This window comes from Petaurus breviceps, unplaced genomic scaffold (assembly GCF_028583685.1).
Source record: "Petaurus breviceps papuanus isolate PSGF00001 unplaced genomic scaffold, PetGlider_PUasm1.0 175, whole genome shotgun sequence".
Lineage (NCBI taxonomy): Eukaryota > Metazoa > Chordata > Mammalia > Diprotodontia > Petauridae > Petaurus > Petaurus breviceps.
The window spans coordinates 17,467,162-17,473,634 of record NW_027185764.1 but is presented as its reverse complement, the minus strand read 5'-3'; the positions used below and the strand labels follow the sequence as shown (position 1 = coordinate 17,473,634).

Below are 6,473 nucleotides of genomic sequence, written 5' to 3'. Positions count from 1 at the left end.
CATTTGTAATTTATTCTTTTTCTAATTTTTTTTTTTAGTTGAATGCCCAATTCATTGATCTGTTCCTTCTCTGTTTGATTGATGGACACATTTAGAGATAAAATTTCCCCTTAAATATTGCTCTGGCTGCATCTTATACATTTTGGTATGTTGTCTCATTGTTTTCATTCTCTTTGATTAAATTACTCTTTTTTTGGAGGGGGAAAGGCAGGGCAATTGGGGTTAAGTGACTTACCCAAGGTCACATAACTAGTAAGTGTTAAGTGTCTGGGGCTGGATTTGAACTCAGGTCCTCCTGACTCCAGGGCCTGTGCTCTATTCATTGTGCCACTTAGCTGCTCCCTTTCATTAAATTATTGATTGTTTCTATGATTTGTTCTTTGACCCACTCATTCTTTGGGGTTAGATTATTTAGTTTCCAATTAATTTTAAATTTATCTTTCTATGGCCCTTTATTGAATGTAATTTTATTGCATTCTGATCTGAAAAGGATGCATTTAATATTTCTGCCTTTCTGAATTTGGTTGTGACATTTTTATGCACTAATACATGGTCTATATTTATGTAAGTGCCATGTACCACTGAGACAGAGGTATATTCCTTTCTTTTTTTTTTTTTTTTTAAGCAATCAGGGTTAAGTAACTTGCTCAAGGTTACACGGCCAGTTATTTCTGGGTGTGGTGCTGAGTGTCTGAGCCCGGGATTCGATCTCCAGGTCATTCCAACACTGGAGCCGGTGCTCTTACTCGCTGATCCACCTGGCCGCCCCTAAGCAATTGGGGTTAAGTAACTTGCTTAAGGTTACACGGCCAGGTGTTTCTGGGTGGTTGCTAAGTGTCTGAGCCCGGGATTCGATCTCCAGGTCTTCTCAACACTGGAGCCGGTGCTCTTACTCACTGTGCTACCTGGCCGCACCGGTATATTCCTTTCTATTTCCATTCAATTTTCTCCAGAGGTCAACCATATCTAACTTTTCTAAAATTCTATTCACCTCCTTAACTTCTTTCTTATTTATTTTGTGGTTAAATTTGTCTAGTTCTGAGAGTTCAAAGTTGAGACCCTCCACTAGTATAGTTTTACTGTCTATTTTCTCCTGTAACTCATTTAATTTCTTTAAAAATTTGGATGCTATATCATTTTATGCCTACATGTTTAGCATTGATATGACTTCATTACTTATCATTCCTTTTAGTAAGATGTAGTTTCCTTCAGTTTCTCTTTTAATTAGATCTACTTATGCTTTTGCTTTGTTGGAGATCATGATCATTACCCCTTGCTTTTTTCCCTTTTATTTCAGATGAAGCATAATAGATTCTGCTCCAGCTCCTTACCTTTACTCTGTATGTGTGTCTTTCTGCTTTAAATGTGCTTCTTGTAAACAACATCTTGTGGGATTCTGGTTTTTAATTCACTCTGCCATCTGCTTCTGTTTTATGGGTGAATTCATCCCATTCACACTCACATTTTTTTTTTTAAGCAATCGGGGTTAAGTAACTTGCTCAAGGTTACACGGCCAGTTATTTCTGGGTGTGGTGCTGAGTGTCTGAGCCCGGGATTCGATCTCCAGGTCGTCCCAACACTGGAGCCGGTGCTCTTACTCACTGAGCCACCTGGCCGCCCCTAAACAATTGGGGTTAAGTAACTTGCTCAAGGTTACACGGCCAGGTGTTTCTGGGTGGGTGCTAAGTGTCTGAGCCCGGGATTCGATCTCCAGGTCTTCTCAACACTGGAGCCGGTGCTCTTACTTGCTGTGCTACCTGGCCACCCCCACACTCACATTTATGGTTACTAATTGTGTGTTTCCCTCCATTCTGTTTTCCCACTGTTTGTCCCTCTCAGTCTCTGTCTCTGTCTCTCTCCTTTCACCCTGTCCCTCCTCACAAGTATTTTGCTTCTGACTACCTCCCCCAATTCACCCTACCTTCTACTGGTGCCACCTTTTCTTATTCCCCTCCCCTCCTACTTCTCTTTAGGGTATTATAGATTTCTATACCCAACTGAGTGTATGTTATTTCCTCTTTGAGACAATTTTGAAGAGAGTAAGGTTAAAGCACTGTCCACTCTCACCCCCCCCCAATCTTTCCCACCACTGTAATAGGTTTTTTGTGCCTTTTCAATTGAAATAATTTATCCTATATTACTCTTCTTTCTCACACCTTAATTTTTTAAAATATCATCCCATCAAAGGCAACTTATACTTGTACCCTCTGTCTATGTATACTCCTAACTGCCCTAATAGTGATAAAGTTCTTAAGAGTTACAAATATCTTCTTCCCCTGTAGGGATGTAAGCAGTTTAGCCTTATTAAATCCCTTATGTTTTCTCTTTCGTGCTTACCTTTTCACGCTTCTCTTCAGTATTATATTTTAAAATTTTTTCTGTTCAGCTCTGGTCTTTTAATGAGGAATACTTGAAAGTCATCTCTTTCATTGAATGCCCCCTTTTCCCCTGAAAGATTATGCTCATTTTCACTGGGCAGGTGATTCTTGATTGTAATCCTAGCTCCTTTGCCTTCTGGAATATCATATTCCATGCTCTCTGATCTTTTAACGTAGAAGTTGCTAAATCTTGTGTAATTCTGACAAGGCTCTATGATATTTTGAATTGCTTCTTTCTAGCTGTTTCTAATAATTTCTCTTTGATCTAGGAGTTCTGGAATTTGGCTATAATATTTCTGGGAACGTTCATTTTGGGATCTTTTTCAGGAAGGAATTGATGGATTTTTTTTTTCAGTTTCTGTTTTACTCTCTGGTTCTAGGATATCAGGGCGGTTTTCCTTCATAATTTTTTGAAAGATGATGTATAGGCTCTTTTTTTATCATGTCTTTCAGGTAGTTCAATAATTCTTAAATTGTCTCTCCTTGATCTATTTTCCAGGTCAGTTGTTTTTCCAATGAGATATTTCACATTTTCTTCTTTTTTTTCTTTTGATTTTGATAGATTGATTCTTGATGTCTCCTGGAGACATTAGCTTCCACTTGACCAATTCTATATATTTTTTTCTTTTTGTAAGGTAGGGCAATTGGGGTTAAATGACTTGCCCAAGGTCACATGGCTAGTAAGTGTTTAGTGTCTGAGGCTGGATTTGAACTCAGGTCCTCCTGACTCCAGGGCCGGTGCTCTATTCACTGCACCACTTAGCCACCCCCCAATTCTAATTTTTAAGGAATTATTTTCTTCAGTTAACTTTTGTACCTTCTTTTCCATTTGGCCAATTCTACTTTTTAAAGAGTTATTTTCTTTTGTGAATTTTTGTACATCTTTTCCCATTTTTATGCTTCCTTTACCAAGCTGTTGATTAGTTTTTCATGGTTCTCTTATATCATTCTAAATTCTTTTCCCACATTTTCTTCTACCTCTCTTATTTTAAAATCCCATTTGAGCTCTTCTGGGAGTTCTTTTTGGGCTTGAGACTAATTCACAGCTTTCATTGAGGCTTCACATATAGACATTTTGACATTGCTGCCCTCTTCTGAGTTTGTGTTTTGATCTTCTCTGCCACTACAGTAGTGTTCTATGGTCAGATTCTTTTATTTTTTGCCCATTCTCCAGCCTATTTGAGGACTTTTAAAGTTGAGCTCTGCTCTTGGTCCATGGGGCACTGTCTCAAACTTCCTGCCTCAGGAGTGTGGGGCCTGCCTATTGGCCTGCTGCATCCAGACCATGGGGTCTGGCTGCTGGCCTGCTCTTTTGGGGATGCAGAACATCACCATTGACCTTCACCAGGGCTTGGGGCCTCCTACTGGCTGTTTTGGGCATGGCTGGCTTGCCTGGATATTGCCTACACTGAACCTTGCTGCGCTTTTACCTGAGTGAGATACCCCTTTCCTGCTAACCTTGTAGCTTGTCTTGGACTGGAAAATTGTTTCCCCCCATCCTTTTTATAGGTTCTGCCACTTGAGAACTAATCTGAGTCATTATTTTATAGTTATTTAGAGGTCAATTTGGGAGTGTTTGGGTGAGTTCCTGCCTTATTCTGCCCTCTTGACTCAGCCCTTTCCATACTTTTACAACTCTTGATGAGGTGTGCTAAGTATAATATATACTGTCTTTAAGGCATTTTTGTAGATTTAATCATGGAAAGGGATTAAAAAAGCATTTTTGAGTAAAGAAAGAGATTTATATTTATTATCAAATGATGTAAGATTGCTGCTGATATAAATTTTAATACTTGCTATGAGAGAAAAAAACTTTTAAAAAATATAAACTGGAATAATACATGTAAAAAGCAGTGGGATCAAATTATGGACAGTTTTGGGAAAATGATCTGGGTGTGCATCTGAGAACTCAGATCTCTCTCTCTATGTATGTATGTATGTATGCATGTATGCATGTATGTATTTATCATCTATCTATCTATCTATCTATCTATCTATCTATCTATCTATCTATCTATCTATCTATCTATCTATCATCTATCTACCTATCTATCTATCTCCCTCTCGCTCTCTCTCTTTTTTTGAGAGCCAGGATATCTTATATCTCTTCTGGTAGTTGGAGCACAGAAGGGCATCAGTGTTAGAGAGACTGACAGCCAGAGCTTGACCAGAGCCAAGGCTGAGGGAACAAAACTCAGTCCTTAGGATTCTAGGGAGGTCAGGACAGGACCATCAAGGAGAAGTTTATGCCACAGAGAGATAGGCATCTAATCAGGGCCAGGGCCAGGGTCAGGGTCTCTGTCCAATGGTGGGCAGAATCTTCAGGTGCTCCTGGGTGTATGACCTCAGAACCAGCAGGGCATCCACATGAGGGAACCCAGGGCTGCACCTGTGGCAGCTCCAACCAACATGCCCATAGCGAACTCACCCCCAGTATCTCTGCCATAGTATGGTGAGTCATGCAGAATGACGTGGGTCACTCCTGGAGCTCCATACTGGGGTCCATAGTAGCCAGTGCGGATGTACGTGGCACTATCTGGTAATAGTAATAGTAGGGGTCATAGATGCGTACCGGTGTGGAGTTTGCTTCTAGGAGGGCAGTCTTCCATGCTAAAGCCTCATCCTTAGTCTCAGCACATAGTATCAGGCGGGGTCCATCTCTCAGGTACACCATCAGGAGAGAGTCCCGGTTCCAACCTTCCGGCAGCTATACTTTTGGGCACTCCTGTCCAGTCTTCACCTCTCAGCAATTGAACCGGATCAGCACTCAGCCCTCCTCCTCCTCCAGGCTGTCATCCTTGTAGTAGCCCAGGGTGCCATCCAGCCACAGAGCGAACCAGTTCCGCTTCCAATGTCAAAGGATGGAACTCTGCCTCCAGAGCCAGCCGGCCTTCACCAGGGCCATCTCTTCAAAGGGACCTTCCAGATTTGGGCCGGGACCTATTGGCTGATGCTGATGCTGCCGTCTCCGCAGCTGTTCGCTCTCTCTCTTTTATGGAGTGATACATCATTTGTGTGGGAACAGTTTAGTTATAGAAAACAGCAGAGGGAAAAAGAAAGAAAAGAGCAGAGAAAAATCTTTTACTTACTAAAAACTAAAGAAAAATGTGAATGTGAAGAAACATGGTTTCAAGGGCACCAAAGAGAGGGACTGCCATGTTGAGAACTCCAGGGCTCCAGAGAATGATGGTATGTTATTTGCATATACCTTTTATGACTAAAGAGGGGAAAGCTAAGAAAATGAGAAGTCACTGAGAGTTGGGAAGCTCTCAAATCTTCGAACTATAACTACTAACTTTAGAATAAGAAGGAAGAAAAGACAGTCAAACAATGGGGGAAGAAGGGAAGATATAACCGTCCTGATTAGAGAGAATTGCCTTCATGGACCAAGAAGACCAAGAAGTGACAGCTATTGCCTTTCATTGCCACCTAGAGTTGGAGAGAGGTTTGCTCTGCTGACATCTCTGTCTTGAGAAAGGAAAGTAGAAAGGGTTTTGTAACAACAGGGGTGGTTAAGGTGGTAGCCTGGTAAGCTGGTTTAAAGGATGAATCTGATGGAGACTGGCTAAAGAGATTGTGGTACATCAATGGAACAGAATATTACTGTGCTGTAAGGAAGGATGATCATGAGAGATACATAGAAGCATGAAAAGATCTACATGAACTGAGGCCAATTGAAGTAAGTGGAGCCAAGAACACAGTGCACATAATAATTGCAACAATGTAAACAGAAAGATTCTCCCCCCTCAAAACAAAGATCTAAAGGGAAAGTTGCCAAATTATAAAGAACAAGCATTACCCCAAAGAAGAAATATGAGAAGACATCCCTCCTCAGCCATGATCAAAGGTATGGTACATTGCACATATTTTTGGATTTTTAAAATGTATTGATCTGGGGCAGCTAGGTGGTGCAGTGAATAGAGCACTGGCCCTGGAGTCAGAAGGACCTGAGTTCAAATCCGACCTCAGACACTTAACACAAAAAACTAGCCATGTGACCATGGGCAAGTCAGTTAACCTCAATGGCCCTCCAAAAAGCAAAAAAAAAAAAAAAAAAAAAAAAAAAGAAAGATTGAGGCTGAATGGTTGCTATGA

General features: G+C 40.9%; 1 pseudogene; it reads right to left on the bottom strand.

Annotated features, from left to right (window-relative positions):
* Positions 1 to 4,044: 4,044 nt before the first annotated feature.
* On the bottom strand, positions 4,045 to 6,233 carry LOC138159048 (pleckstrin homology domain-containing family B member 1 pseudogene; annotated as a pseudogene).
* Positions 6,234 to 6,473: the final 240 nt, after the last annotated feature.